The 17,988-nt window shown below is 41.2% G+C and overlaps 1 protein-coding gene and 1 long non-coding RNA gene across 9 annotated transcripts in view; one reads left to right on the forward strand and one right to left on the reverse strand.

Annotated features, from left to right (window-relative positions):
* Positions 1-17,988, reverse strand: part of BAZ2B (bromodomain adjacent to zinc finger domain 2B) — a 353,401-nt gene that overhangs the window by 151,588 nt on the left and 183,825 nt on the right. The gene's annotated exons all lie outside the window — the stretch shown is intronic.
* LOC140895571 (uncharacterized) lies at positions 317-15,547 on the forward strand. 2 transcript variants are annotated; one of them, XR_012154267.1, is made up of 3 exons: positions 317-580; positions 12,717-13,097; positions 15,279-15,547. It is a non-coding gene; the product is annotated as an uncharacterized lncRNA (long non-coding RNA). The 2 variants fall into 2 exon arrangements; XR_012154268.1 differs by lacking the exon at positions 317-580 and adding an exon at positions 9,834-9,993.

The raw sequence follows: 17,988 nt of genomic DNA on the forward strand, positions 1-17,988 counted from the left end.
CTGCACAGGCATTAGCTGTTCTAAGTACATTTTAAGAACAAGTTATTGAAGTGAATATAATTTGTACACTGTAAAATGTTTAATATTAAAGAAAACAGTTTACTAAAATGAGAACTGTAGCTGCTTTAAATAAGCTATTTCCTTTCCACATAAGATCCTTATCCAGCATCTTCCCTGCTAGCTAGAGCAGATGAAATACACTATATATGTGCACTAAATGGTCTGGCACCTACTTATCCAAAGGACAGCTTCTTTTCCTGTGCCATACTGGGGGCATGGATCAGCATTCACGTCACACTCCCTGTCAGTACCCAGCCCATGCCAGGGAAGCTAATGATCCAACCGGTGGACAAAATTCGGTGATGAATTCTGGTTACATGCCACCGGAGGCATGCTGCACATATGCAAAGATGACGACTGCCACATTTGCAATCAGCTGAAGCACGCCAATTCAGTGAGAGAGAGTTGGGTCAGCCAGCAGTGTGTTCTCTAGGACAGCCCCTAGCATTGGAACTTGCTCCCTCCTTGATTTGAAACCATGTCCAGGGCATGCTGCAAGGACCATCTGTTCTCCCAAGAGGTAAGAGATTGTGAAGGTTCTGGTGGGAAACTAACTGTAAAGATCTTATAATGTTTCTTGTGCTCAATGTTTATGTATTGTATACAGCACTTTAAATGCGTTGTAGAGAGTCTATAGCAAAGGGTAAGGGCCTTTTTAAATTAGGGTACAGATGAAAATAAATAAATGTATTATCAAAAATAATTAATACCAACAAAATATTGAAACCTGTTGGAAAATTGCGATTTCTCAAATATATTTATAACAGTTACATCCAGACAAATGAAAGAATAATCATAATGACAAACACATGGAAAACTGAACCAAATAGCCATTTGAGCCAGTCTGTCAAGTCTGCAGGAAATTCAGGATAGGGTAGAAGTGGGGATCACAGTGTCTCTTCCCCAAACCCCATAATGTTGATCTATTATTACAACTAGACGGAGACCCCAGAGTCCGTTCCAATAGTTCTGGGGCCTCCCATATATCTGCATTAAGAATGTTGATACCTTTTAGTTTTAAAAGCAGTTTGACATATCCCTTTGTACAACAACCCCATCATCATGGAATCCCCTTCGGCCTCAGAGTTGGTAGCCTGGTTCAACCAGCCCTGGGCTGGGCTGACAACTGGATGGGGATCCCAGGTCTCTGAGTACAAGCCATCCGACCTCAACAACAGCTGAGACACACACTCTCACCTTTAAGTTTTTTAGAACAAGGACTTCCTCTACTGTGCATATTGTATAGGGCAGACACACTGTCAGTTCCAAACAACCAATTAAGTAAACAGTAATAATTTCTTAACTGCAAAAGGGCAGTTACTCCTGATCTGGTGGTAGAGTAACTGATGAATTCCCAAATGGTTATTTGGAAGGCCAGCATACAGAGCACCTCCACTTGGACCTCAACTCACTCCCCCTCTTCCACAAATACACAATTTCTTGTGCTATTCGGGCAGTAGAAGGCAAGGATTAAGGATAAAAACAGGTGAGTAAGGCCTGGTCTACACTGGGGGTGGGGGGGAGAGGAATCGATCTAAGTTACTTAACTTCAGCTATGTGAATAATGTAGCTGAAGTCAACGTACTTAGATCTATTTACTGAGGTGTCTTCAGTGCGGTAGGTCGACTGCTGACGTTCCCCCATCAACTCCGCCTACGCTTCTCACTCCAGTGGAGCCAATGGGACAGTGCTTCACGGTCGATTTATCGTGTCTTCACTAGACGCGATAAATCGACCCCTCTGGATCGATCGCTCCGGAGGTTAGTGTAGACATGCCCTAAGTGACCTACTACCAGCTATGGAGTGTTCACTGCTGAACACTGTGCTACAAAGAATACACAGAACCCAGACAATACACAGACAGTAAGTCCTGATTTGGACCAGAACTATGGATCTTAGACTAGTTGGGTTTAATTTTAAAAGCTAACTATATTTAACACATTGTTTAATCACAAACTGTCAGTGTAAATAACTGAAGTTTAACTATAAGTATAGCTGTGTCCAAGTCTAGATTATACTTTTTCAAAGTTCACAGAATTCTTTCTATTCTTTCTTGACTTTTTTGAATAAAGATAAATGATTCAGTGCTGTTTTTCATAAAAAAAATAAAGCACAACACTTGCAGCCCAGCATTCATAAGTAAATGTTATATTAACAAGCTCACGTGTGCACCAGTGCAGAACGTTCAAAGACGAGTGCTAAAGAAGCCTGCTTGAGTTCCTAATGGCTTAAATACACACAAAGAGGCAAAAGCTGCTTAATCCAAAAGGAAAGGAAGATGGACTTCTGTGTAACCAGAATTCTCCAAATATAGGTCTCTATAAGAGTTATGTGCTATGCAACTCAATCAGCAGTTCTTAAGGCAGTTTCATCATTAGTGGGCTCATACACACTGACTTATGAATGTGAGGTCCCAGAGTTATAAAAACGCCTTCCCTCCCTGACCCTGCTGAGTTCTCTGTTTCTTGTAAACAGAGAATACTACAAAGAAGCAGGGGAAAAGGGAGGCTCAACATGGATCTGTATATACAACGTACTTGATATATACTAGTACCAGATAAGTAATCCACATTTCTCCTTCGTGAAATTGCCTCTGAACACAAGATGCAGCCTTACAACGTTGTTAATTTCAGTGGGAGTAGTGTGGCTAAACCCTGTAGTTGGCTTTGAAAACCTCCCCAAAAGTCTTTCTGTTGTTAAAACTTCTCACTGCTTAATAGGCCATCTGGATAATCTCTAGGCAAAGAGAGTTCAATGTTTAGAGTTTCTCTCAAGGCTACAAACAAATGGGATGACCTCAGAAACCGTTTGGTCCTTTCTAAGTAATACAAGGGTCCACTAGCAGAGAATTTAGGCTATCTAGGCTCTTCATGCATGCTACCAGGCATTGAGGAAAACACAAACAAAACAGAATTTGATTTCATTGAAACTTGGATATCACCTTAGGCAGAAATTCTAGATGGGGATGCAGCACCATCTTATCTTTGCAATCACTTCTTAAGAAGAGTCCACCATTAAACTCTGAATTTCGTACACTTTTTAGGCACACCTGATAGCTTCTAAAAGGAAACTTTAATGAACAAAGTATAATGGCCAATACCCCCAATGATTCAAAGGAAACAGGGCGGGAACCTAGAAAAAACCAAGTTAATCTCCTGAGAACTATCATGCTGATAAATGTGAAGGGAAGGAGTTACAGGTGTAAAATAGCTGGCAAAAATACTTCAGATCCCGAGGGGTAAAAATTGCACTCTTTTAAACTACACTAATAATGATAAATCTGTAACCTCTTGTATACAAATTAAACCAAGACCTTCAAAACCAAGATGATATCATTAACTACAGTATTACCTATTTTTTGCTGAGTCAACCTGATATAAGAGTGACCTTCCTTACTGCCTTCCCTGAGTGTTGTACCTCCTACAAGTCATCCCAATAGTTCTACCTATAAAGAACAAAAAGGAATTACACAGAATATGTAGCAATTTTATAGGGCATGGAAATAGAATTTATGGATCCATGGTTTGCTGATGGAAAACAAAACAAGACATTAACCTCCCCAAATGGAAATTCTGTAACTGGGAAACTAAATTTAATATAGCTGGAACAAGTTTCATTTTATAGAAACTCAAAACAGCCACACAGCCAACCACTGAACCAGCTTATTGGTTTTATTCTTTACAACCTAATTTATTACAAAGAAACTTTGCTCCTTCAGGAGATCAGACAACATTGAAGCTGCAAATATAGAAACATGCTATCAGATCGCTCAATGTAGTGCCAAAATTCTCAATTACCTCTTGGCTACTTAGGCTACAAAAACTTTTCCTACAGGACAGGAGCAAGCTAACTTTACAGGATGCACGAGGTGAAAATACCAGATAACTCCTGACCTTAGACATTTCACCACGGCATGACATGATTAAAGTAAGGCGCTCAGATTTTAAATTCAGTCTATCTTCTTAGGATTTCTAATAATTAGACATTTCCTACACAGTTACTAAAGGAGACACTCCACAACTGAGAAAGAAGTGTCCAGTTTTCAACTGGAACACCTGGTTGAAAAAGTACCCTGACGGCTCCGGTCAGCAATGCTGTCTGGGTTGTTAAAAGTCCGGTTGGTGGCGCAGTGGCTGGCAGGTTCCATGCCTGGCTCCGGGGAAGCAGCCGGCTCGTCTGGCTCCTCGGCAGAGGGGCAGCCGGAGGCTTCGCACACTGCCCCTGCCCATAGGCTCTGCCCCGAGCACCAGCTTCACAGCTCCCATTGGCCAGGAACAACAGCAAATGGGAACTGAGAAGGCGGCGCCTGCAGGTGGGAGCAGCACACAGAGTCCCCTGGCTGTGCCTCCGCTTAGGAGCTGGAGAACCATGTCACTGCTTCCCAGGAGCTCCCTGAAGTCAGTGCTGCCCAGAGCCCACAACCCAATTCCCTGTCCCTGCCTGGAGCCCTCTCCTGCACCCTGGACCCCTTATTTCTGGCCCCACCCCAGAACCCACACCCCCAGCCCACAGCCTCTACCCCCCTCCCAGACTCCAACCCCCTGCCCCAGCCCAGAGTCCCCTCCCACACTCTGAACCCCTTGGGCTCATGCCCCAGCCCAGAGCCCCCTCCTGCACCACAAAACCCTCATCCCCGACCCCACCCTAGAGCCTACACCTCAAGTTAGAGCCCTCACCCCCCCCACACCCCAACTCCCTGTCCCAGCCCAGTGAAAATGAGCAAGTGAGCGGGGATGGAGGAGAGCGAGCGACGGGGGGGGGGGATGGAGTGAGAGGGGACAGGGCTTCAGAGAAGAGGCATGGCATGGGTGGGGTCTTGGAGAAGGGGCGGAGCAGGGCAAGGGTGTTCGGTTTTCTGCAATTAGAAAGTTGGCAACCCTAGAACTTCGAGATGGATGTTCTTAACTCCATTGTAAAACATCATCGGGAAACACTTGCAAATGTATACCACAAGTTCTTTACCCTGGACTTGAAATACTTGAATATCCCTTTAAAGTTTCCATCTGCCACACCTGCAATCAAACACAGTATTCCATGTTGCAAATAATTTAGTATTTTCATTTGATTTTGAACAAATCCAGAATATATATTTGATATTTTAAATATGATTTCCAATCATGCTCACTCTTCCTTTGTGTATGTAGCTGCCATTACATACACATATCTGAGGTACTGCTCCGCTGTTTTTTTATGATCTAAGATGGCAACTGACTTAGGACTTGTCTGCATGGTGGGGTAATTCATTCTAAATGGGTGTGACTTCTAAAGTATACTAATGTGTCGCACGTTATTTGGTTCATGTAGAACCTGATAGTGTCCTTTAACATAGTATTGTTTCAAACAGCATTACATTGTAGACCTTGCTGGTGTGCTGTTTGAAACAGTACTATGTTAAAGGATACCAGCAGGTTCTACACAAATCAAATACCTGCAACACATTAGTATGCTTTAGAAATCATGCCCACTTAGAGCACATTACCCCACTGCCTGTAGTGTTTAATCCTTTACGATATCCTCTGGGAACTGCCCCATGGAACCAGCTCGCTGGTATGGATTTAAGTATACAGAACACAGATATCTATAGCGGGCAAAAAGTGTATACTAGGTCTACTGTCTTCCAGCAAAGCCCACATTACAGATAGGATAATGTGAAGTCTGAATTTACCTTAACCTACAAAAATATCACATCAGTTCAATAACAGCTAAAGAAAGATTCTATAAACTATGGGAGCACATATGTAAAGTATCCCAATATTTATTAAATGATAAAACAATTGCCTCTCTCTCTAGATAAATTAAAGTTATAGTCAAACAAATGTGTTTCCAAGATATTAGCACATTTGATTTTTAGATGTCTAATTACTATTAGATGTGTAAGGGAAATTGTATTAAAATTTTTCATTACTGTGTTAATATTAACTTGCAAAAGGAAAGACAAAACTAAGCATTCATGTCTACATCATGATTTAATACAGTTTCCGTTTTACTTCTATTAGATAAAACATTTCATACTCTTCATTTCCTTTACAAAACTGTTCCTCTTTCTGTTTATCTTGAATGCAATAAAAACAATATTAAAATACTGCTTCCTCAAACTAACCAATTGTACAAGTAGTACTTTTCTTAAAGCTACCGGTAAGCCATCCAAAGTTTATGATACCTTACATTATATACTGTACTGGGGAAGATAGCCTCAATAAAATACTGTAAGGTTTGAAAAGCTACTTACAGAATTGTTTTCCATATCTATTTTTATTAAGATTTTTACTAAAACAAATTCTCTGATAGTATTGGTAATGTAGCACAATATGTCATGTATATTCTTAAAGATATTTATTGTTAGTTATTAAAACAGCAATAACATTGAAACAATAATCTGACTTACAAAAATTGCCCTTTACATTAATTTTGTTGTTGTTGCTTTTAATGTGGCATTTCATTCAGTTTTTTTTTAAAGTCAGTACAGTACGACATTGACATTTCTGATAGGATTTAGAACCTAGAAAATATTGCTCTGTTCCTAGAGACATAGTTTTGCTTTTAAGGCAAAACCTTAATTGTGTTTAGTTAGTGTATTACTCTAAACCACAACAGATGGTTGACACTGTAAAAGATAATCCCTGAAAGACTCATTAATGAGGATCAGCATTAATTAGATGATAGACCACATGTCTTCTGTAACTAACAAGTCTATGGACAGCAACAAATTTACAAAAAGCCACTGCTCTCTTTGTAAAGTTCAGCAAGTATATATTAATCCTTTGTTGATCTACAATATATGTTGCCAACTAATATTTAGATCTGTTACACATTTTATACAATATAACTTCAACCAAAGAAGTTAAATCAAAAACACAATTACTTCTGTTTCCCAAGCCTACACTAGCAGTTTGTGCCAGTTTCCCTAAACTCTCTGCCTTAAGTGCCAATTTATCTTCCTGGCTGCTTACTAATTAACCATATTTTCTGAAGTAGATGAATAACAATTTGTGAATGCACACTGAACCGAATGTAGAGGAAAACAAACTGAACTAGGTGCATCTTTTTATGAGCAAACATTAGTCTTTTCCTTTTACATGCAAAAACCTGTGTAAATGCTGCCTAGAAACCATGAGTAATAATGGAAAATACAAAAATATTCCAAGTCCAGTTGAAAAGAAATATTCACACTAGTAAATTAACAACAAATTTTATAAGGTAAATGTTCCAGTAATTAAAACTCCATATAATTTAGTTAAAACTATATTCAAGATCGATGATCAAATCCCTGATCAAATTAAGACTTTATAATATACACATTTACACTACATAAACACTTGTTTTTATTTAATAACTATTTGTCTTTTAAGTATTAAAATAAAAGCTTAGTTGTGAACAGATACTGACAAATCATTCTTTTTCCAAGGAGGCATCAATATGTATATCAACCAGAAGATCAGTATATGGTAGGATGTTTGAATACCGTGTAGCTATGCAGAAAGAAAATTAAGCAATACTCATACATAAGCCTACTGATGTTCAAATAGAACATGTATATTCTTATAGCTATTTCTATTTTAATACCTAACATTAACCCAACAGAGACCAGAAGTCCAGAATGCAAAAATTAATACTGATACACAATACACATTTTTTTTTTATCAAATTTATAACGAGCAGCTACTGGGCTTTGATCCTGCAAGGTGCTGAACCTCTGGCCGCAACTAGCAAAACATTTAAGCATACTGTGTAAATATAATAAATCGATTATTCCACTGAAGTCAATGAGACTGTTCACATACTTAAAGTTACACACTTAAGTGCTTTGCTAGATCAGACCAGGGTGCCCAGTCCCTCACAGGATGGAGCCGCAAAGGTACAGTGCTACCCTCAATACATTTGGAAACATTTGGAAATAAATATCTGGAAGGTTTAATGATAGTGTTTGATATAAATACTGAATGAATCCTGTTAAACACTTGGAGTTTAGGCTCATTTTACAAAACACAATCCACATCTTGCTCCCGCCCTCTCCATGGGTGTATGCCCGAAAAGACGGGGGCACACGTGAGTGGCTGCATAGGGTCAGCAAAAGGCAGGGGGGTGATCTGCACAACTTGCGTGCCAGCAGAAAGTAGGGACTCCAGTCTGCTGTGGTATACAGAGGTTTGGAAGATGAAGTAGGGAAAGAACAGTGACACTGCCAGTGGATCCACTACAATATAGATGCACTGGCCAAACTTCCATACAGTCACAGAATGGTTTCCACTGATTCTCCACAGCCCTGGGCATGAGGCAGAACGCCATTTTACCAACTCCTGCTGAGTACCACTGTGCAAATCCTGTTTCTAGGCCCTCATACAAATGAGAGATTTTCTTTCTGCCTAAAGAGATTTTTTTTAAACTCAGTAAGAGTGTTGCCATTCTTAACAAGCCTTAATGATTAAGGTTCATTCAGTGCTTCAAATAAGTAAGTACCATATAAGTGCTACGTATTATTACTGTTAAAGGAAATATTTGTAGTAATATCACCTTTCAGAACTTACGTAGCATCAACACTTTCTTTAAAAACTCCTCTTTAGGACAAACACATTATATCACACCCTGACAAGCTTGAAAAATGAAATGTTTTAGCAGAACTCAATTAAAAAATTCCTGTTGATTTTCTGCATTTCCTTTCCCATTATGCCAATTACCAAGGTACTTGGGTCAAGGAATAAAATTAATTACCTTTAATTCTTGTTCTCAAAAGGCAGCAGAATTAACCCGGGAGCCAGGATCTATTGTGCAAGAGCAAAGGTGTATTGTGACACTTAGCTCATATTTCTCTAGAGGTTTCTCCTTCCTACTCATTCTGCAGGATTCATTCAGTGATGAAACAATTCATGTCATAACCATGGAAGCAGCCATGATATCACAAACACTAAAGTCTGATTCAGCAAACTCTTAAATGAGTAGTCTTTACCCACATTAACAGCCCCATTCAAGTCACATAAGAACTGCAGAATGAAATCCTACATTTGGCATCACTAAATAAGCCTGGCAGAAGGAGAAGGCTACTTAAAAAGGTAACGCTTTGCTAAAAGATAATGATGGAAGACATTTCAATGGAATCAGGATAAAATATGGAATTTGTAGAAGGCTCTCAGTGAAAATATGTCTCTTTTAGGAGGTCAGAATATGGCCATAGAAATTAACCATGGGATATCTGGCAAATGGAATCCACTCAAAACATTTATTTTGGATGGACAAAAAAACCCTGATTTTCCTCCTCGTATATCTGGCTGAGCTATTTTAATGTCTTTAACAAGAAATAAACCTAAGTTTCAGACATTTCTGCATCCATTTTTTAAAAATAATTTATGCTTACATGTTATGCTCATAAGTGATGGAAGCCAAGTACATTTTGGACAGCTATTGAGAAAGTTTCTCCACAATAGTCTTCCAACAAATCTCATTCAGAACCTACAAACCATCTCTAGTGCTAGTCTTAGACTTTACCTGAGACTTTCTTGCTACATAAAATTATGCCAAATTGTGAAATGGCTTTGTAGTTAATTGAAATATTCACGAAGGACTAAGGCTCTGGTCCTACTCTCATAAAAGTCAATGGTAGAATTCCTATTGACCTCAGGGATCCAGAACTAGATTCCAGGTTTAGACATCCAAACTCTATATACCAGTGACCTACATAAAAAAATAACTCTAAAGGTTCCAGATGTGAAAGACCAGTGTTTTTGAGATGCGCCCATTATTCTACCTAATCCTTGTAATTCCAAATAATGATTAGAACTGCACAAGGCGAGTCATCTTTCCTTCTTTGAGTCGTGTCCCTATGAGTGCTCCACTTCAGATGACTCATGAGCAATATCCCCTGAAGGAGGATAGAGCTTAGGAACTGGATCCAATAATAAAGAAAGGACTGCCATGACAACAACAGGGTCTGATCTAGAGGTATGTACCAAGGCATACTATTTGGAAAAAGCATGCACTGATGCCCAGGTTTTGGAAATTTCAGTATGTCAGTATATTTTTTCATAGTGCAATGGAGTTAGCTTGGGATCTTGTAGAATGGGCAATTATTCTCAAAGGAGGCTAAACATTAGCAGCCTGGTAACAAACAAGAATACAACTAGAAACCCACTTTGAAAGTCTTTTGGTGAAGATTGTGGATCCTTTAGATCTGTCCGCAAGTGAAATAAACAGTCTAGGAGGCTTTCTGAATGGTTTGGTTCTGTCCAAATAGACACCCTTCTAATATCCAAGGTATGGAGGACAGTTTCCTCTCTAGTTTGCTGTGGCTTTGGGAAAAGCACAGGAAGGTGGATAACTTAACTAATGTGGAAATCAAAGGATATTTTAGGTACGAACTAGAGATGTGAGCATAACTATACCTTATCCTGAAAGAAAACAATGTAAGGGGAGAGTGGAGGAATTCCCCAACTCTGCAAATAGAAGTGATGCCCGCTAAGAACAGCAGCTTCATAGACAAGTGCATCAGAGAACACTTAGCTAGTGAATCAAAGGGAGGTTTCAAAAGAAAATTAGGATACGTCGACACAGCCCTCAGCAGTAAGCCTTCCCGCCCAGGTTGACAAACTCAACTTTGCAAGACTCACACTAGTGCTCTAAAAATAGCTATATAGACAGTGCTTTGAAGTCATGGCATGGGCTGGAGCTCTAACTCTTAAATCCACCCCCTCCCTTGTCTTCAGAGCCCGAGTTCCAGCCCAAGCTGCAACATCTACACTTATTTTTAGCATGGTAGTCAAGCCCCGAGTCTAGCTAGGAGGCTCGCTGCCATGGGCTGTGTAAACATACCCTTAAGGACCAAGTTCAAATCCCATATAGAAGCAGGCTCTCTGATTTATGGGAAAAAGTTAACCAACTCCTTGACTGATCTTGCCATTTGTGGGATAAGCAAAGATTCAGGCTATGTCTACACTATAATTTATGTCGGCATAATAATAATAATAAATCATCTCCCAAGCGACATAAGTTACACTGACATAAGCACCAGTGTGGACTGTACTATGTTGGAAGGAGAGCTTCTCCCACTGACAAGCTACTGCCACTCATGGGGGCTGGAGTAGTTAAGCCAAGAGAGTTCTCTCCCATCATCTTAGAGCAGCTACATAGAGAGCTTATAGCGGCGCAGCTGTAACAGGGCAGCTGTAAACTCTCTAGTCTAGCCATGCCCTTACAATCCCTGCCCAAGGGAATGAAAGGCTGTAATAGCTGTCAAATGAACTCTGATGGAACTCATGGAAAGACCTCATAGTCTTTAAGGTCAAAAGGGACCACAGTGATCATCTAGTCCAGGGGCGGGCAAACTTTTTGGCCTGAGGGCCGCATCAGGTTTCAGAAATTGTATGGAGGGCGGGTTAGGGGAGGCGCTGCCTCCCCAAACAGCCAGGCGTGGCCTGGCCCCAACCCCTATCCGACCCCCCCGCTTCTCGCCCCCTGATGGCCCACTGGGGACTCCTGCCCCATCCAACTCCCCCGTTCCCTGACGGCCCCCCCGAGACCTCTGCCCCATCCACTCCCCCTGCTCTCGGTCCCCTGACTGCCTCCAGACCCCCACTCCAACTGTCCCCCGCTGCCCCGTCCTACCCCCCCTCCTTCCTGACTGCCCCCCCAGGACTCCTGCCCCATCCAACCACCCCTTCTCCCTGTCTCCTGACCTCCCCCGGAACCTCCACCCCTGATTGTCCCATCCAACCCTTACTCTCCTTTCTAACTGCCCCCCTGCCAGGACCCTTGCCTCATCCAACCACCCCTTCTCCCTGACCATCCTCGGAACCCCTGCCCCCATTCAACCCCCCTGTTCCCCACCCTCTGACCTCCCCAACCCCTAACCATACCCCAGCCCCTGACCTCCCCTGTCCTCTGTCCAACCCCCCTCCCTGCCCCCTTACTGTGCTGCCTGGAGCACCAGTGGCTGGCGGCAAGGCTGCACCAGGACAGGCAGCTGCGCTGCCCGGTTGGAACCAGCCACGCACCACAGAGCACTAGGTCAGGCCACAGCTCTGCAGCTGTGCTGCCCAGCAAGAGCTTGCCGTCCCACCGCCCAGAGCACTGCACCAGCGGCGCAGTGAGCTGAGGCTGCGAGGAAGGGGGAACCGCAAGGGAGGGGCCGGGGGCTAGCCTCATGGGCCAAGGGCTCAGGGATCGGGCAGAACGGTCCCGTGGGTTGGATGTGGCCCGAGGGCCATAGTTTGCCCACCTCTGATCTAGTCTGACCTCCTGCATACTGCAGGCCACAGAACCTCACTCACCTACTCCTGTAATAGATCCCTAACCTCTGGCTGAGTTACTGAAGTCCTTAAATCATGGTTTAAAGACTTCAAGGTACAGAGAATTCACCATTTACACTAGTTTAAACCTGCAAGTGACGCGTGCCCCATGCTGCAGAGGAAGGCAACCACCACCGTCCTCCCCCTACCCCAAAAAAACCTGGGTCTCTGCTAATCTGACCATGAGGGAAATTCCTTCCCGACCCCAAATATGACCTGACTTCTTTAAATCCAACAAGTAATCAAGAACAGAGGGAATAGCTAGGTAAAAACTGTCACTGGATATACAAAGATTAAATCTCTTTCATTTTTTGAAGGTAAGTATGTCCGATAGATATCTTTCTGCGGTTTAATAGGACCTATTGTACTTCTGTTGAACAGGAAACCTCTGTCATAGAGGGTCATTGAGGAACCAAGCTCTGAGATGGAAGATGGCCAGGTTGGGCTGGAGAGTCCCACCAGAGTACTGACAGCAGATGAAAAATGGTTAGAAGATACAATGCTTGACAGGAAGTGAGGTGGATCAGGTAAGGGTACCAGACCTGGTTCAGACAAGTTGGAACTCTGGCTTTGTCTTATTTGATCTTGTTCAATATCCCCAGAATCAATGGTATCAGAGAATATGGACAGAGAAGGCACCTTGTCCAAGGAACGAGAAAGGCATCTCCCAGGGACTGATGACCCAGGCCTCATCGCAAGCAGAATTTCTTACACTTTCTGTTGACAGTGGTCACAGAGAGATCCACTTCTGAAAACTTCCAGGTCAGGAAAATCTGTTTGAGGGTCCAGAACCCATTCAATCTTGGGAGGAAATGTCTATTTCAATAATCAGTCATGGTGTTCACAGAGGGTAAAAGGCTGAAATAACAATGTGATTGGCTATAGGTCAACTCCATAGCTTTATTGCTTTGGCACAAAGAGGAGATCTTGCTCCACCCTGATGATTTATGTGGAATATGCAGGCTATGTTGTTTGTTATGACTTTCACAAATTAGCCTAATTAAGTGAAAGAAGTGGATACAGGCGTTCCTGACTGCTTGTAATGCTAGCAGGTTCATGTGTATGAGAAATTCTTGAGGTACGCCATTTGTCTTGGATGGTGTGTCCCCTTAGGTATGCTCCCCATCCCATGAACAATGTTCCCTCTAATTTTTGACAGGCCGTGTGCACAAAAAATTTCTTCTGTGCAAATTTTTGTGTGCGCAGTGTTTTGCCGTGTGCACGGGGTTTAGGATCTGTGTGTGCACACACATGCACACAACTTAGAGGGAACAGTGCCCATGAATTACACATCTGAAGTTATCGATGGTAGGAGGAAGCTGGGTGAAAGGAAGTCCAGCAGAGACTTTGGCTAGCTCCTTCCACCAATTGAGTGAGTCTAACACCCTACTAGGAACAGACACCAGCTTGTTTAGACCATCTTTGTTTGAGATATAAACTGTTCTGAGCCAACCCTAGAAGCAATTAAAATGTAACCTGACATGTTGTGCTATGAAAGTACAAGCTGCCATATGAAGCACTGGAATGGGTTACCTGGGGAGGTCGTGGAATCTCCTTCCTTAGAGGTTTTTAAGGTCAGGCTTGATAAAGCCCCGGCTGGGATGATTTAGTAGGTGATTGGTCCTGCTTTGAGCAGGGGGCTGGACTAGATGACCTCCTGAGGTCCCTTCCAACCCTGATATTCTATGATTCTATGACCCAGCAGTTGGAGGAGATTTCTTACCTTCATCTTGGGGCTTGTTTGACTCTTGGCAATAAAGTTTGTCAGTGTCATAAGTCTACTTTCCTGTGAACAAACTGGATGTTACAGCAGCCAAAGAAGCTCCTACATAATTTCGCTCTTGAACTGTAGTCAAAATGGACTTTTCAATGTTTGAGTTGAAGTTCTAAGTTGTGTAATGGGGACACGGCTGTCTGCATTGCAGAGAGAACTTCAATGTACAACCAGCCCTTGAACAGCCAATCATCGAGGTAGGGATGGATGAAGGTGAGAAGCTACTACTGCCAGGTCTTTGGAGATAACTCTTGGGGCAGATCAGAGGCTGAAGGTGATCTCTCAGTACTGGGATTAATCTTGATACTGTAAAATGAAGAAGCCTTTTGTGAGAGGGGTGAATGATGACGTAAAACTATGCGTCGTAAGGGCCACCAACCAAGCTTCAGAATTTAACAATGGAATTATAGCTGGGAGAGTTACCATCTTAAATTACTGTGATTTCATGAACATGTTTAGAAGTCTGAGATCCAATACCAGTTTCCATTCTCCACTATTTTTTGGAACCAGAAAATACTTTGAATAAATTCCTTTCCTTCTGTGCTGGAACAGGTTCTATCACCCCTATGCCTAGAAGAAGTTACTCACCTTGTGCAGTAATGATAGTTCTTCAAGATGTATATCCCTGTAAGTGTGTCTGAGTCCCTGTGCTGCTGATCGGAGAACTTTGTTAGCAGTGTATGTTGGGCCTGTACATGCACTGTCTCTCCTTGTGCTGCACCATGAGGCTAGCCAGCGCACACAGGCTAACCATCCTCAGTTACTTCTCTACCGCAAAGTTGTAAGTGAGAACTCCGAAGCAGAGGGGAGGAGAGCGGCTAGTGGATCACCAATAGGGACACACATCTTGAAGATCCCAATGTTATAACCTCCACAACCCATTTGAGAGATGTAATTTGCTCAAGCTAAAGATACCCAAAGAAGGGATGGTCCAGAAGCTTGACCAAGCCCTTCAAATTGATGTTGTTTTGATGAGGAGGGCTGGAGCGGTGGTAGTGGTCACCATGGGAGGCTTCCTCTTTTGATATCATGGTTTCCTCTTAGGTGGTTCAGCTAGTCTATGAAAGCCAGAGAATAGGACCAGATGGGATCTCTTGCCATTTGGGATCTGTTAAATTTTCTTTTATTTGCATGTATATATATATATCAACAGACCTTAATACTTCCAGATGCGCAAGGATTCATTGACAGACTCACTGAGAAGTTTCAGTCTGTCAAAAAGAAGGTTCTATGGTACTCTGAACCTCCCTAGAAAATCCCAATAGATGCAACCAAGATGTTCAACACACAATGACAGCAGTAGAGATGGACTGAGCTGCAGTGCTGGCTGCATACAGGGGGACTCGCAACATTGTCCTTGCCAAGAGCTGACCCTCTGCTATGATGACCTATGATGTTCCTGATGTTCCGGCGGAAAACAATCAATAAAAGTGTTGGTTTACTGCAATTGGTGTGATCATACTTTGACAACAGAGCCTCATAATTCACTATTCTAAACTGGAGGGTTGCAGAAGAGTCGATATTACACTGGAAGTATGAGAAAACGCCTGGGTACTACTGTGAACAGTTAATGTAGAGGTCTGCTTAATATGCAGCTGCAGTCAGAAAAACAACAACAAGAAAATGTTAGGAGATGAATGGGATGGAAAACATTACAATGCCATTCTATAAATCAACAGCATGCTTTCACCTGGAATACTGTGTTCAGTTCAGGTCACCCCAACTCAAAGGACGTAGCAGAAATTAAGAACATTCAGGGTTGGGCAATGAGAATAATTAAGTAATCCCATCACTGGAAGTTTTTAAGAACAGGTTGGACAAACACCTGGCAGGAATGGTCTAAGTTTACTTGGTCCTGTCTCCGTGCAGAGGGCTGGACTTGATTACCTCTCGAGATCCCATCGAGACCTACACTTCCACAAGTCTATGAAAGTCACTTCATTAATGTGTAAATAATTATCAAAACAAAATGTAGTCTTTATAAAGAGAATCAAAAGAAGACTTCTTATTAAAGTCTTCTGCATTTACTTGATATGGTTACTTTATCAATATATTGGATTTATCTAGCAAGATGAAGTTAACCTGACTAAGCAATTTTAATTTCTTGAAGTTCCATATGCTCTACTGAGAAAGATTACTAGCAGTCATTCTCCATTAATACACAAAGGGATGCACCTTTGACCCTACTTGGTGCCACCCACGAGGCTGTCCCACAGATCTGTGGACTTGCAGGATCGAACCAGAGCTGGGAACTTCACTACACAACACCTGGTGCAATTACATCAACCATGGTCACTCTAGAGGGTGCAAAGGTCCTAAGTGGACTACACATTTTTGATGATGGTGATGATTTTATATTTGACTTCGTAAGACAAATAACTTATTAAAAATTATCAATATTTTATTTCACAACCACACAAAATAATTTTCATCTGACAGTCCTCATGAATGAACGCAGCAGCTGTCAAAAGACTCAGACATTAAAGCAACTGTATTGCCTTCAGAGTGAAGCACTTTCATTAAATCTTGACATTTTCTCATAATAAACTATTTTTAAAATAAATATAGCATTGTGTGCTAGAGGCCATACACATAATCCTGAAGGTTATTTAAATTCGTAAGACTGAAGGAGAAATAAAAATTTTGTTGCTTAACGAACACATGAGTATTTAAGGTAGCAAGGCTCACATTACACAGTTGATCTATTCTGTTAGTCTGGTCTTCTGGTTTTTCATGTATTAATTGTGATTTCAGCATGGCAAAAGTTTCTCTGTGTTTATAATAAGCATATTCATTGAAACTAGCAGACTAAATTACTATTGGTTAATCCAGAAAATTTAACTTAATGCACAACAGAAACTAAATACTAAATATTTGTCTCACTAAGGTCAATAGAGTAGATATAAGACAATGCACAATTTAATCATTTTAGGGAAGTTAAGGCTGGTATCTTAAATTAAGCAAGTTTAGAGTAATTACAATTGCAAATAATTCTGAAAGTCCATTACACTAATTAAAATATCATTAGTGTAACTACTTTATCTTTATACCATAGTGAAGAATTAGTTGATTTCCCCACAACTAATATTTTTAAAACATTCTCTCTTTACTAGCTCCAAGTTTGGCAACAAGAACAGAAAATTCACCATCACCTTAAAAAAAAAAAAAAAAAAAAGTACAAAACCATCTTTCATTCTCTCTGCAGAGTCAGAATCCCTCAATTCTGAAACCAATTAGATGCCTAAATTCTTCAAAATTTTTGAACCTTTAATAATCATTTGTTTAAAATGTTTGGATGTTCCTCCTATTGCAAATCCTATTACACACAGCAACTTTTCTTTGCCCAGTGGTATCCTAGCAGAAATTAAAATAGCACGTTGTCCCCATCCACATAATGAAATTCTAAAAACCTTGAATTACCAAACCATCTCCATCCCTCCAACTACATTAACACATACCAATCACCCAGGAAGTTCAATATATCTACAAACATCTCAATACCACCACATTAAATCCACATCAATATGGTTCCTGTTCCCCTTTATTCAACCAGTACTATCATGATTCATTTTACATCTTATACTCATTCAATTCTGGACAAGAAGTTATTATATACAATCTTTCTTGATTTGTAAAAAGCATTTTTACAGATTGCAACAGTGTCACTGTTCAAATTAAAACCACATTGGCACACACAGCACAGTAAATTATTTGTAGTATTCACCTGTCACCATTGGACTCCAAAAGCATCAAGCTTTGCAAGTAAAGAAACGTAAATCACACTTGGAAAAAATGCTCTAATACTACGGTGCTGGGAATGTTAAAAAAAGTAGAAAGGTCAGAGACAAAACATGTATGTTTTTGTACCATTAAACAAAA

This window comes from Lepidochelys kempii, chromosome 11, assembly GCF_965140265.1.
Source record: "Lepidochelys kempii isolate rLepKem1 chromosome 11, rLepKem1.hap2, whole genome shotgun sequence".
Lineage (NCBI taxonomy): Eukaryota > Metazoa > Chordata > Testudines > Cheloniidae > Lepidochelys > Lepidochelys kempii.